Raw genomic sequence first — 15,162 nt, forward strand, 5'->3', positions numbered from 1 at the left:
TAACAGCACTGTTCACCTCTACTGACAAAACTCTAGCCAGAGAAACAATAGCCAACCTGCTGGACATACAGAACAGACAACAGGCCATTGAACCTATCAACAAAGACGGCATACTTAAACTACTGGACCTGTGCCTCACAACACACTTCACATTCAACAACCAGATATACGAACAAATCAACGGAACACCCCATGGGCCCACCGATCTCTGCACTCATAGCAGAAGCAGTAATGCAAAGGTTAGAACAAACAGTCTTACCACAAATTCAATCCAAACTCTGGGTCAGATATGTGGATGACACCTTTGTAATCATTAAGAACACAGAAATAGAGAACACACACCGGATCATCAACGCCACACTCACAGGAATCTGATTCACGAGAGAGGAAGAAAAGAATAACCAACTCCCATTCCTAGACGTGATGGTACAGAGAACACCGAACGGAGAATTCACCATAAAGGTATACAGGAAAGCCACACACACAGACCAAGTCCTGAACTATGAAAGCAACCACCCCACCACACACAAACGAAGTTGCATCAAGACACTAATCAAAAGGGCCACAACACACTGCAGCACACCAGAACTGCAAAAAGAGCGAGAAGAACACTGTATTCGCCAAAAACGGATACCCACGCAATTTCATCAACAGATGCCTAAGAGAAAGACAACGGAACGAGGACATGCCGCAACCCGAAGGACTAGCCATACTACCATACATAAGGAGCATTTCAGAACTGACAGCCAGACTACTGCGACCACTAGGACTCATAACAGCACACAAACCAACAGCCACTCTCAGACAACAACTCATCAGAAGGAAGGACCCGATACTCAGCATCAGCAAAACCAATGTAGTTTACAAAATCACATGCAAGGACTGCACAAAACACTACATAGGACAAACAGGAAGACAGCTAACGATCTGCATCCATGAACACCAACTAGACATGAAACGACACGACCAGCTATCCTTAGTAGCCACACATGCCGATGACAAGCAACATGAATTCAACTGGGACAACACTACTATTATAGGGCAAGCCAAACAGAGAACAGCCAGGGAATTCCTAGAGGCATGGCACTCATTCACAGATTCTATCAACAAACACATGGAGCTGGACCCAATATACTGGCCACTGCTGCGGACAGCTGGAACTGACAACTGGAAGCTGCAGAGAGAAGCCATTATAAATGCTGGAGGAAACATCACAGAAGCGCTTCACAGGAGGCTCCCAAGCACTGAGGATGTCACCTAGACAGGGGACGAAACGTTTGCAACACAAATTTCCAGCTCGGCGAACAGAACCACAACACAGGTCCCACCTTCCCCAGAAAGAACCCCAGTTATCCAGATACCGGAATACCTCCCTCCTGCACCATCCCTGTAGCCACGCATTTAACTGTTCTCTCTGACTATTCCTCGACTCGCTATCACGTGGCACGGGTAACAAACCAGAGACAACAACTCTGTTTGTTCTAACTCTGAGCTTCCAGCCTCGCTCCCTGAAAGCCTGCCTGACATCTTCATCCTTCTTCCTACCTATGTCGCTGATGCCAACGTGGACCACGACTTCGGTCTGCTCCCTCTCCCCCTTCTGAACCCGGAAAACACGATCAGAGACGTCACTTACCCTTGCACCTGGGAGGCAACATACCAATCGTGAGTCTCTCTCGCCCCCACAAAACCGCCTATCGGTGCCCCATAACGATTGCTCTGCTCTTTTCCAAACTTCACTTCTGAGCAACAGGAGCAGGCTCCGTGCCATCGGCCTGAAACCCATTGGTTACCTCTGCTCAGTCGTCTTCCCCACAAGTATCCAAAATTGACTTCAATGAGCCTGACGTGATTTGAACACGCAACCTTTTGATCTGGAGTCAGACGCGCTACCGTTGCGCCACAAGCTCACGAGGAGATTGGGCCCGCTATTCATGCTTAAGGGAAGTGATCGCACTACAATGATTTTACGTCTGCGTAACAACTGAGATCAACAGTTCAGTCTGTTCTGTCTCTCCACCTCTCCTTCTGTTTCTCGAAACAATTTCCAACTCTACCTCAATAAAAAGCTGAAAGAACTGCGGATGCTGTATATCAGAAACAAAAAACAAACAGTAGTTGCCGATGACCCTTCCATAGAACTGATGGTGATTGGGAAAACGTTGGTTTATATGCAGGAGATATTGTGGGAGGAAGGCGGATGCAGTAAATGATAGATCAGGACAGAGCCCAAAGCGAGGGAAGAACTGTTGGACAGAAAAGGGAGTTGATAACGATCTGCGTGGGAGGGTGAATGGAGACTGTTCGTGGCAGTCATAGGTAGTGTGTAATGAAAGACTATGTGATAACAAGGCTTGGTGTGTGTGGTAGGGACGAGGATGCTATGGATTTCAAGCCCTAGAATTATTGAATTCGATATTGGGACCGGAGGGATGTATGGTCCAAAAGTGTAATATCCGGTGCGCTTCGTTCTGCTGGTGCTGGGCTTCGCTGGGACAATACAGCAAACCTGAGACAGAGATGTTGGCCACGCAACAGGGTGGGGTATGGAATTGGCAGGCAACCGGAAGCTCAGCGTCTTTTTTTGCGGGCAGAACGTAGATGTTCTGTGCAGCAGTCACCCAGTTAATGCCTCGGTTTCCCCAATGTAAATGAGCCCGTATTATGAGCAGCAAATGCAGTAGACTGGGTTGTGGGTAGTGCAGGTAAAGTGCCGCTACACCTGGAAGGTAAGTTTGGGCCCTTCGATAGTCAGGAGGGAGCAGGTAAATGGGCTGATGTCACACATTCGGCAGTTGCAGGGGAAAGTGCCGTTGGACTGTTGGGGTGGGAGTGGAGTTAGGGTTGGTGGGAATGAAGGAAGAGTGAACCCAAGGTATAACACCTGCCCATTTACTTAACCACTGCGCGCCTTTATTGGGAAAAAAAACTACCCAGGTAAGTTTGCGCTACACCAGCTTCCGGGTCCGCTCCGCACTTTTTTCGAAAAAGATATTTAAATTTAAACCATGAAACAAACGTAACCGCGTCTACAAACAGATAGTGCCAAACAGCCCTTACCTGCTCCGCGGAGAGAGTGAGGATTGTTCACTCGTTTGTGGGTGTTGGGATGATTGCTTCTCCGGTTAAGTGTTTGGTTTGCGTGTGTTGTTTTTCTGTCGACGCTAGTTTGAAGTTCCCCATTGACTGTTCGCTCTACTGTGACATCTAGGAATGGCACTTTGTTGCTGTTCTCCTCCTCTTCAAACCAGGAGTCCCCCTCAAGCCACAGTCTCACCACTTGGAACACCAGTATACAGACTAGTCAAAGACCTCCACTGAAGACTAAAACACAAGTCGAAGACTCACGCCACTCCAGTTACTCCATCCAAGAATTCTTGAACACCAAAGACAACAAGATAGAAGAGGATGGAATAATACTGTCCTTTGGCATACAGCCCTGTTCACATCCATTAACATCAACGTGACCAAAGAAAACTGAAGACACTACTTGAAGAACCAAAGACACAAACACCAAACAGCACCAACTTCATCAGCAAAGATGACACTGTCAAGCTCGTGGAGCTGTGCCTTACCTCCCACTTCCTATTCAGTAACAAGACTGACAAACAAATCAACGGAGCAGCCATGAAACCACCAATATCAGGATTCCTAACAGAAGCAATAATGCAGAGTTTCGAACAAACAGCCCTTCCAAAGATCCAACCCAAACTTTGGGTCGGCTACAGTGATGACACTTTTGTCACCACAACGTGAAACAACTTAGAGGAAACCTACAACACCATCAACAATTTCCTTACTGGCATAAAATTCACAAAAGAGGAGAACAACAAAAAGTGTTGTTGTTCTAGATGTCACAGTAGAGCGAACAGTCAATGGTAAATTCAAAACAGCGTCGACAGGAAAACAGCACACGCGAAACAAGTACTTAAGCTGCAGAAGCAATCATCCCAACACATACAAACAAATCTGCATCAGGATGCAATTTCAACGAGCTACTTCACATTGCAGCACCTAGGAACGACGAAGATCAGGAAACAACGATACAGCGCATTTAAGAAGAATGGATAGCCTGCAGCCCCGGGGGAAATTGCGTCCCGGACCGGGAATTGAACCCGGGCCGCGGCGGTGAGAACGCCGAATTCTAACCACTAGACCACCAGGGAGATATAGACCTGTTTTGTAGCTCTGCTAAAAATTGCCTCGCTGCCTGGGAATCGAACCCGGGCTGCAGGAGAAAGAAGACTTTCACCGGTCCATTCATCAATGTAATTTTTTTTGTATCCATTGCTCCCGATGCGATCTCTATAACATTGGGGAGATTGGAGAGTCAAGTCACTTCTCCGGGACACCCGCACCAATCAACCCCATCGCCCTGTGGCCTAACATTTCAATCCACCCTCCCATGCTGCCAAGGACATGCAAGTCCTGGGCCTCCTTCACCGCCGCTCCCTCCCCACCCGAGGCCTGGAAGAAGAACACCTCATCTTCCGCCTCAGAACACTTCCACCCCAGGGCATCAATGTAGATTTCACCAGTTTCCTCCTTTCCCCTCCCCCGACCTTACCTCAGTTCCAACCTTCCTGCTCAGCACTGACCTCATGACCTGTCCTCCTTGCCAATCTCCCTTCCCAACTATCCGCTAAACCCTCCTCTCTGACCTGTCTCCTCTATCCCCACCACCATTCACCTATTTTACTCTTTGCTACCTTCGCCCCAGCACACCCCCCACCCAAATTTATCTCTCCACCCTGGAGACGTCCTGCGTCTATTCCTGATAAAGAGCTTTTGCCCGAAACTTCGATGTTCCTGCTCCTCAGGTGCTGCTTGACCCGTTGTGCTTTTCCAGCACCATTCTCATCTAAACTCTGGCTTCCAGCATCTCCAGTCCTCACCTTTGCCGACCCAATAAACCCAGTTTGCCGATTTCTCATCAACAAATTGACACAAGCAGACACAACTTGTGCAGAAACCCTAGCCACATTACCTTACATTAAATACATCTGTTAAATGGTGTCCAGACAACTCAAACCTCTCAGCATCATGGTAGCCCACAAATCTACCAACACACTTGAACAGCGGCTAATGAACCTGAAATACCCGATACAAACAACTAGCAAACGAATGTTAGTTACAAAATATCATTCAAGGAAATATACACATGAACTCTGCCGCACAGTTATCTGTTGAAAATGTGTTGCTGGTTAAAGCACACCAGGTTAGGCAGCATCCAAGGAATAGGAAATTCGACGTTTCGGGCATAAGCCCTTCATCAGGAATGAGGAGAGGGTGCCAGGCAGGCTAAGATAAAAGGTAGGGAGGAGGGACTTGGGGGAGGGGCGATGGAGATATGATAGGTGGAAGGAGGTCAAGGTGAGGGTGATAGACCGGAGTGGGGTGGGGGCGGAGAGGTTAGGAAGAAGATTGCAGGTTAGGAGGGCGGTGCTGAGTTGAGGGAACCGACTGAGACAAGGTGGGGGGAGGGGAAATGAGGAAACTGGAGAAATCTGAGTTCATCCCTTGTGGTTGGAGGGTTCCCAGGCGGAAGATGAGGCGTTCTTCCTCCAACCGTCCTGTTGTTATGTTTTGCCGGTGGAGGAGTCCAAGGACCTGCATGTCCTCGGTGGAGTGGAAGGAAGAGTTAAAGTGTTGAGCCACAGGGTGGTTGGGTTGGTTGGTCCGGGCGTCCCTGAGGTGTTCTCTGAAGCGTTCCGCAAGTAAGCGGCCCGTCTCCCCAATGTAGAGGAGGCCACATCGGGTGCAGCAGATGCAATAGATGATGTGCGTGGAGGTACAGGTGAACTTGTGGCGGATATGGAAGGATCCCTTGGGGCCTTGGAGAGAAGTAAGGGAGGAGGTGTGGGCGCAAGTTTTACATTTCCTGTGGTTGCAGGGGAAGGTGCCGGGAGTGGAGGTTGGGTTGGTGGGGGGTGTGGACCTGACGAGGGAGTCACGAAGGGAGTGGTCTTTGCGGAACGCTGATAGGGGAGGGGAGGGAAATATATCCCTGGTGGTGGGGTCCGTTTGGAGGTGGCGGAAATGACGGCGGATGATACGCTGTATACGGAGGTTGGTGGGGTGGTAGGTGATTTCTCCAGTTTCCTCATTTCCCCTCCCCCCACCTTGTCTCAGTCGGTTCCCTCAACTCAGCACCGCCCTCCTAACCTGCAATCTTCTTCCTAACCTCTCCGCCCCCACCCCACTCCGGCCTATCACCCTCACCTTGACCTCTTTCCACCCATCACACCTCCATCGCCCCTCCCCCAAGTCCCTCCTCCCTACCTTTTATCTTAGCCTGCCTGGCACCCTCTCCTCATTCCTGATGAAGGGCTTATGCCCGAAAAGTCGAATTTCCTATTCCTTGGATGCTGCCTAACCTGGTGTGCTTTAACCAGCAACACATTTTCAACTGTGCTCTCCAGCATCTGCAGACCTCATTTTTTACCCGCACAGTTATCTGTGGCAAGAAATGCTGGGATGAGATAAGGAAGATATTTTCAGCCAAAAAGAATCGACACTGAATGGTCAACCATTTACAATCACCCTTTGTTAGCCCAGGATGGAAGATCCGAAGGGATAAACAGTTTTCTTATTTTCGGAAGATTCACAAATATGAGACTGGGTTTTGGTGTTTGTTCCCTTTCCATTCCCAGGATCAGTGGGTTGGGGCGGTGAGTTGGGGAAAGTGAAATGTGCCTGTGAGCAGCTTGTGGGGCTATTTCAGCTTCCCCTCCTCTGACAGCGCTGTGACGTGACTCTGATGTTCTCAGGGACACTGACTGACGTGAGACAGTGAAAAGTGTCTCGTTCCTGCAGATCAAGAATTCAAACCGGCTTCAGGACAATGAGAAAGATTAATTGGGGTGTGTGAAGAAGCTGTGAGCTGCATTTCAAACAGTTAGGTGGAGTCGGATGCGTCATCCATTGCGCCCGCGGCCCTGTGCGTATCTAACGCCACCATGCGGCAGAGTTCTGACGTTAACACGGACATGCGCAGCAATGGGAACAGTCACAAGGTCAACAACCAAAGATAATCACAGTCACTGCTTCCCTTCCACGGTCCCAACTTTGTGAAGCAGTATCTTTCACTGGCAAAGGAAACACCCTGCTTCATTTCGATCACGATTTCCAGCCCCTCACTGTTCTAGTCTCATTTCCAAACACTTGGCTCATAGCCTCAAAAGAAGCTCTGCGTGTATCTGCTTGTTCCACCCGAACAGGCAGTGGGTTGCAGATTCCCACCAGTCCCAATGTGAGTGAAATATCTTTCGCCCTCCACTGATTTGAATCTTAAAGAAAAAACCGGGGAACAGTCTCCCTTTCGTTTTGACGACATTTCCAATTTTGTAGTCGGCAGGGGTCACACCTGCCTGGGGAAACCGCAATAGATTTCACGTCCGTCGCATTCACCACTCTGCCCACGAATAAAGACCCACACTGACAGCTTCATTTCCCAGGTCTCTCTGCCTGTGGAGCTGAGAAAGAGTGAATTATTGCTGGGTTTGTTTGAATCCAATCACTTCACAGGTTACGAAAGGGTTAAATATCTGCAAATGGAGAGTCTGGTTGTTTCACACCGAAAGATGAAATGAACTTTCAGTTAAAAGCAAAAACAGAAATTGCAGGAGCAACTCAGCAGGTCAGGCAACATCGGTGGAAAGAGAATCAGAGACAATAATTCAGAACTCTGTTTTCTCCCACAGATACTGCCAAACCTGCTGAGTTTCTCCAGCAGTTCATCTTTCTGTCTCGGATTCTCAGCATCCGCAGTCCTTTACGTTAGAAATTAAATCATTTCAGCCTCATGTGCAGGAATGAGAATCATTTCAATTTCCCAAAAAATCGGCAGAGATTTCAAGGCATTTGGAAAAAAAGTAAAAGTGGCATTAGGAAGAACATTTTGGCACAAGGAGTGGTTCGGATGCGTAAATCTCTGTCTGACTGTGACAAAGAGGCAGATTCACGTACACAAAAGGGAATTCTGTGGTCATGTTCAAAGTAACAATGTGGAGACTTACAGGGAGAAGGTAAGAGAATGATACGAATAGAGACTCTTATTTACTTGCTGTGTAGAACCAGCAGAGCTAAGGTGGGCCTCCAAATGCGCTGTGACACGCATTGTGATTCAGAGTAAACTCACAGTTCGACCAACGGAAGGTGGGAATTTAGAAAAGTTTATATTTACACAGTCTCCTCACATCAACGCAACAACAAAATGGTTTAATAATCCGCCAATGCAGAGAACCCGGTTCCTGGAGATGGGACAAACTGCTGACTCAGGGCTATCAGTCCACATTGCTCTCTTTGCCACCAGTTCAGAGGGAGAACATTGGATGGCCAAAGGAGTGAATAACGATCTGTGTAGGAGGGTGACTAACTGTTAATGAAGACTGTTGCTGGCTAACGATATGTCGTGTGTAACAGCAGAAGATGTAAAAATAAGGCCTCGTGTGGGTGTGGTCGGGGTCAAGGGCATGGGGGAGTTCGGGTCCGAACAATATTGAACTCGATGTTGAAGACTTGATGACTATAGGATCTCCAAGTAGAAAATGAGGCGTTGGTCTTCAATCAGGGGCTGACCTTTGCTGGAATATTGCTGCATGCCTGAGACAGAGAAGTAGGCCAGGGTACAGAGTGGAGTGTTAAAGTGACAGGCAACCAGAAGCTCAGGGCCTTTTTTTCGGCAGAACCGAGATATTCTGCGAAGCAGTCACCCAGTTTATGCTTCATGCTACTTTGGGGAAACCACACCGTGAGCAACGAATGCAGTGGACTAGTTTGTGACAAATGTGCAGGTAAAGTGCTGCTTCACCTGGAAGGTATGTTCGATCCCTTGGATATTCAGGATGGAGCAGGTAAATGGGCAGGTGTTACACATTCGGCGGTTGCAGGGGCAAGTGCCTTGGGACAATGGGAGGTGGTTGTGGGGTGTGAGAGTGAAGGACGAGTGGACCCGAGGTGTAAGCCCTGCCCATTTTCCTCCTCTCATATATAAATCCGTGAAGTTGAAAGAACACTCCATAGAATGATTCAGTACCACGTGACTCATGAACTAATTCGTATTCATGTTCCGGGGCCAGCACCATTATTGCGTCACAGCAGCTGCAGGCCATCACCGGGGGCTCGCACTATGACGTCATGGTGCGACTGGAAGTCCCCGGGACAGTTTATCAAAGAAACCTCCCTGTGGGTCAGCGCAGCCATGCATCGGGAAGCACTGGGATGGCTAACCACTATCAGTTTACATGGGGAACACATCTCCACATTACACAGCCTCGAGGCAAATTTCCCTTCCTTTGACTTAAAGTTCAAGAGCACTCAAACCGAAATTCCCAAGGTACGTTTGGCAGAATTCCTTCCAGGTGTTCGCTAAATATATCTATGAGCACTTTGTTAAAGTTTGAACATTGCGAGTGTTGAAATTTTGTGCTTTTGAGCGAAATCACAGTTCAGAAAAACAGAATGTGGGAATTTAGACAGAGTTTATACTGGTACAACGGCGATATGTCTGCGGGTGTGTGATGGAAGCATCACCCAGAAGGGAAACCATCTCTCCTATTCAGTCAATGTCGTCTTCAGCAACTTTCCCGTCTAACGGCGCACTGTTCTGCACCTCGCCTTCTCATCTCTTTCACAAAAAACTTCGACATAAATATTTCACATTGATATACTGTCCCAATGTGCACAGTTGAGATGACAGCCTCGCGGAGGTCTGACTGGTCTTCTGTTGTTCTCTGTATCCTGTGTTGAGGAGGGCAATGCTTATCACTGGTCACTCCGGTGTTACAGAAAAGTTTAGAAACAAAATGTTTTAAAATTCTACCAGTAGAGAGGACCCGGGACAAACAGCAGCAGGGAGACAGAATGAGAAGCAGCTGTTCTGGAAACTCTTTGCCGCTTGCAATTCTCAGAGCAATGTCAAATGTATTTCACACCGAGCAAGACTCAGCTGGCTGAAGAGGAACAGCGGGGGGGCTTGCGCAGTCTCGGTGTTGCTCGTTGGTCTCTGGGTATGATTCGCGGTTTGGGCCTTCTATTGTGCAGGCTTGCAGGAGATCTAGGGTTCGAATCTCTGATGAGCCTGCGTTTCCAGGTTTGTGCAAGAGTGCCCGCTTAACTTTCTCAAAACCCACTCTTGCTAAAGTAGGTTGGGCTGCTTGGAGTACAAATTGAGCAGAAAGCCAGGAAGTGAAATGATGGAATATTGCGCTGACGTCAGTGGTGCCGTGTTTAGGGAATGTTAGCGATGAGGGCAGATTGGAAAATTGGGACAGCTCTCCTCGGAGAACAGAAGTTTGAAATCTGGCGTGTTTGAAGTTTTCCAAGTCATGCGGGGTCCAGACAGGGAAAGTAATGCAGTTGAAATGCTCCCACACCTGAAAGGATCGGCAGAGTTTTAAAGTCATCAGGAAAAGAACTAAAAGAGAGATTAGAAAGGTGAGGTTAGGGTCAGCAAATCTTCTGACATTGACAAAGAGGCAGATTCAATAGACGCATAAGGTAATTCGCTGGTCATGTTTAAAGTAACAATGTGCAGAAACACACGGGGAAGGCAAGCGAATGCTACGAATAGAGACACACGTTTACTTACTGTGTCGAATCAGCAGAGGGAAGGTGGGCCGCATGGCCTCCGTCTGCGCTGTGACACATGCTGTGATTCAGAATGAAATCACAGTTCGATCAACACAATGTGGGAAGTGAGAAAAAAGTTTTTATTTACACAGCCTCCATACGTCTGCGCACCAGCATATTACACGACAGCAGCGGAGGTCTTTGACATCAGTCTCGAACGTGCATGCCGCGTGCCCGACGACAGGCTGAAGGGACCTGGGGAAAACAGGAGCGGGTTGGGCCCATAACGCAGAGATCGATGGATTGAAACCATCCTCTGCTGTTGTTCGATGTCTCCTTGAGCAGCTTCCTTTTGTAATGGTGCTGTGCTCTGTTCTGTATCTTGCCTTTGCACCTACTGCCTGAGTGTCTGAATACCCTGTATCATACCGATACACTCGCGAACCTCACACGGTTCAAGTAACATGCTTTTGGAGGTCTGAGTGGTCTTCTCCTGTTCTTCATCAGTTTCCTATGAACTGATTCGCAAAACCACTTCTCTGAGATGCCAATGAGCTGAAAAAGTTGAAACGCATGCCTTGCGGTTTCGCCCATTCCCTGCAGTAATTCGCCACGCCGGGCCGGACGTGAATGACAAGACAATCAGCATGTCAGAAACTGTATCACCATTCAGACACAGTCCCTTACTATTAGGACAGATATCACTGATTGTGAATCACCTCAGAAAGAGACAAGTGGCAGACAGTCGCGGTGGACTCGATGGACTTAACAGCCTCTGTCGGCGGGAGAATTGCAAGTAGAAACGAAATGGTTCAATTATCCACCAGTGGAGACAGCCTGGTTCCTGGGGACGGAACAAACAGCAGCGTCCTGGGAGCAGGGAGGCAGAATGAGAAGCAGATGTTCTTGAAACTCTCTGCTGCTTGTAATTCTGGGAGCAATGTACAATGTATTTCGGACTGAGCAACTCCCAGTTGCTTCAGGAGCTGGGCGCGCACATGGTTTTTGGCTCATTTGTCTCGGGGTATGATGTCAGTTTTGGGTTTTCTAGCTTATACAGACGGGTGGGAGGTGCCGGGTTCCAATCCCAGGCGAACCCTCATTTCTTAAATTGACCTGAGCAAAGATGCCGGGTCAGTTTTCTCAAAAGCCGCTTTGTTAAATCAGATCGGACTGCCTGAATTAGGGATGGGACAGAGGGACCATTGCAGTGAACACGGCGAAGGGAAACACTTGCTCAAAGTGAGAACAAGTCTTGCAGATTTCTCGCCGGCGCAATCCGAGTCTGAATGAATCCTCCACCTGTATTACGCTCAATTCTGAGGGTGATACTTCAGGAAGCGGGGAAGTGAAGTGATTGCAGACGGCGCTGAACAGGTTGAAGTGAATGGTACCGTGTACGAGGAATGTCAGTCATGAAGGTAGATTGGAAAGTTAGGGCAGTTGTCTTTGCAGAACAGAAGGCTGAAAACTGGCCTGATTGAAGTTTTCCACATCATGAGGGTTTTAGACAGAGGAAATAATGCAGTGAAAATGCTCCCAGGCCTGAAAAGATCGAGAACAATTTGGCAGAGATTTAATGTCATCAGGAAAATAAGCAAAAGTGACATTAGGAAGACCGTTTTCGCACAGGGAGTGGGGTCAGTAAATCGCTGTCTGACAGTGACAAAGAGGCAGATTCAATGGACACAAAAGGGAATTCGGTGGGCATGTTCAATGTAACAATGTGCAGATTTACAGGGAGAAGGAGACAGAATGAGGCACGTATTTACATATTGTGTTGAACCAGCAGAGCTAAGGTGGGCTGCATGGCCTCAGTCTGCGCTGTCACACATTTCGTGATTCTGAGTGAAATCGGAGTTAGACCAACAGAACGTAGGAAATTTGACAACGGATATATTCTGCCCAACAGGATACTCCATCACAGCAATGAAAGTGTTTTGACATCATTCTCGATGGTACATGACACAGTGCAGATTCAAAACCGAGTATTCATTTGAATCACTGAGTAATTTGTTTAGTTATTCAGTTGAGGTGAGTGGAGTTGCGCATTGGGAGCCACTCCAGTTGATCTGTCGAAGCCGTTTTCTCCTGTGTGATAGTCCCACCAACACTCCAATTTGCTGTGCTTCCAGTCAGTAGATGCAGATTACTGTCCCATACTGATACACGGGCCACGATGACCCAGCTGTGGTGACAAGCTTGTGAAGGTCTGAGTGCTCTTCTCATGTTCTCTGTCGGCCTCCTATGATCCGAATCATCAAACCTCTCTTCTCCGAGATGGGAATAAACTGATGAAGGTGAAACACATCAGTTGCGGTGTGTTCCATGCGCAGGAGGCCCTGCAGTAATTCCCCACGCTGTCTCACACAGCAGCATCCTCTCGGTGAATTACGCTTGGCAAATAAAAACGATTGAACCAAATCAGTGTCCTCCATTGGATTTTACTGACACCGTTTATACAATTCAGGCTCACCGTTAATGTGGAGAGGGGCCGTCAGACTGTAGTTTCCGCTCCTTCTGTTGAATAAAGATAATTTTAACTGTGTCCAGTGAGAGGAAAGGATTTGCTGTTGGTGGGAAACATTTCTATCTGAACTCGTTTGTCACTCTGCTATGACAGAAGGAGCTGGGACCTCCTGATAGTTTGAAACACAAAGCTGATAATCTCTAGATTATGTTGTAAAAATATCGGTATAATGTTTTTCACACCGCGCTGTCACAAACTGAACGAAACGGCTGTGTGTTTAAATCCCGTGATGAACAGTTTGTCTTTTATTTCTCACATTGGGGGGAGCTGAGCATTTACCCAAACACTGGGCACACCACCTCCCTGATTCAGTGTTCACAAATCAAACTGACAGCAAAGCTTCACTGTGATCGAAAGTTTCCGGAAAGAAGATTTGGCTCAACAGAAAAACGGAGTAAACATCCTCCTTCCTTGGTTTGAAAGGTAATTGGTCGAGTTCAGTGAGCCTGACGTGATTTGAACACGCAACCTTCTGATGTGGAGTCAGACGCGCTACTGTTGCGCCACAAGCTCACGGATGGCCAGTGGTCTCTATTCATGATTAAAGGAAATGATCGCACTTCAATGATTTTACGTTTTGAGTCGCAACGGAGATCAACAGTTCATATCTGTTCTGTTCCTCCCCCCTCTCTTTCTGTCTCTCGAAACAATTTCCAACTCTCTCTCAATAAAAATCTGAAAGAATTGCGGATGCTGTATATCAGAAACAAAAAAAACAGGAGTAGCATGTGACCCTTCCACAGAACTGATGGTGATTGGGAAAATGTCTGTTTATATGCAGGAGATATTGTGGGAGGAAGGCGGAGATCAGGACAGAGCCAAAAGCGAAGGAAGAATTGTTGGACAGATAAAGGAGTTGATAACGATCTGCGTGGGAGGGTGAATAACTGTTAATGGAGACTGTTCGTGGCTAAGTAGTGTGGAATGACAGACGATGTGATAACAAGGCTTGGTGTGTGTGGGAGGGACGAGGATACCATGGTGTTCAGGCCCTAGAATTATTGAATTCGATATTGGGACCGGAGGGATGTATGGTCCCCAAGTCGAATATCCAGTGCTCTTCGTTCTGCTGGTGCTGAGCTTCACTGGGACAATACAGCAAACCTGAGACACAGATGTTGGCCAGGGAACAGGGTGGGGTGTGGAATTGGCAGGCAGCTGGAAGCTCAGGGTCTTTTTTGCAGGCAGAGCGTAGATGTTCTGTTCAGCAGTCACCCAGTTTATGCTTCGGTTCCCCAATATAGATGAGACCACATTGTGAGCAGCAAATGCAGTAGACTGGTTCTGGGAAGTGCAGGTAAAGTACCACTTCACCTGGAAGGTAAGTTTGGGCGCTTAGATAGTGAGGAGGGAACAGGTAAATGGGCTGGCGTCACACATTCGGCAGTTGCAGAGGAAAGTGGCGTTGGACTATTGGGGTAGGAATGGGGGTAGGGTTGATGGGAATGAATGAAGTGTGGACCCAAGGCATAACTCCTGCCCATTTACCTATCTGCCAAAAAGAGGAATATGTTAAGTGTGTACAAGGAAATTTTCTAATTCACAATGTGGATGTACCTACTGGAGAGGGTGCAAAACCTAAGACCAGCAACCCCAATTCTATTAACATTAGAATCGTGATTGAAAATAATATATCAGATCTAAAAGTTGAAGTTCTAAATTGGAGGAAGATTCAGGTATTAAGCAAGATCCTACAAAAGCTGATTGGGGGCAGATGTTCGCAGGTTGCTGGAAAATGGAAAGCCTTCAGATATGAGATAACAAGAGTCCAGACAAGTATATTTCAGTTAGGGTGAAAGGAAAGGCTGGTATATGTAGGGAATGCTGGATGACTAGAAAAAATGAGATTTTGGTTAAGAAAAACAAGGAAGCATATGTCAGGTATAGACAGAGAGATGGAGTGAATCCTGAGAGTATGAAGGCAGTACAAGCATACTTGAGAGGGGAATCATGAGGGCAAATAGGGGGCATGAGATAGCTTTGGCAAATAGAGTTAATGATAATCCAAAGGGTTTTTATAAATACCTTAAGGACAAAAGGAAAAAAGGGAGATAATAGGG

The 15,162-nt window shown here is 47.5% G+C and overlaps 2 non-coding genes across 2 annotated transcripts; both read right to left on the reverse strand.

Annotated features, from left to right (window-relative positions):
• Positions 1–1,838: 1,838 nt before the first annotated feature.
• On the reverse strand, positions 1,839–1,910 carry trnaw-cca (transfer RNA tryptophan (anticodon CCA)). Its single transcript has one exon. It is a non-coding gene; the product is annotated as a tRNA-Trp (tRNA).
• Positions 1,911–13,543: 11,633 nt separating this feature from the next.
• Positions 13,544–13,615, reverse strand: trnaw-cca (transfer RNA tryptophan (anticodon CCA)). The gene has a single exon. It is a non-coding gene; the product is annotated as a tRNA-Trp (tRNA).
• Positions 13,616–15,162: the final 1,547 nt, after the last annotated feature.

The sequence above is a fragment of the Hemiscyllium ocellatum genome (genome assembly GCF_020745735.1).
Source record: "Hemiscyllium ocellatum isolate sHemOce1 chromosome 27 unlocalized genomic scaffold, sHemOce1.pat.X.cur. SUPER_27_unloc_36, whole genome shotgun sequence".
NCBI classification, from domain to species: domain Eukaryota; kingdom Metazoa; phylum Chordata; class Chondrichthyes; order Orectolobiformes; family Hemiscylliidae; genus Hemiscyllium; species Hemiscyllium ocellatum.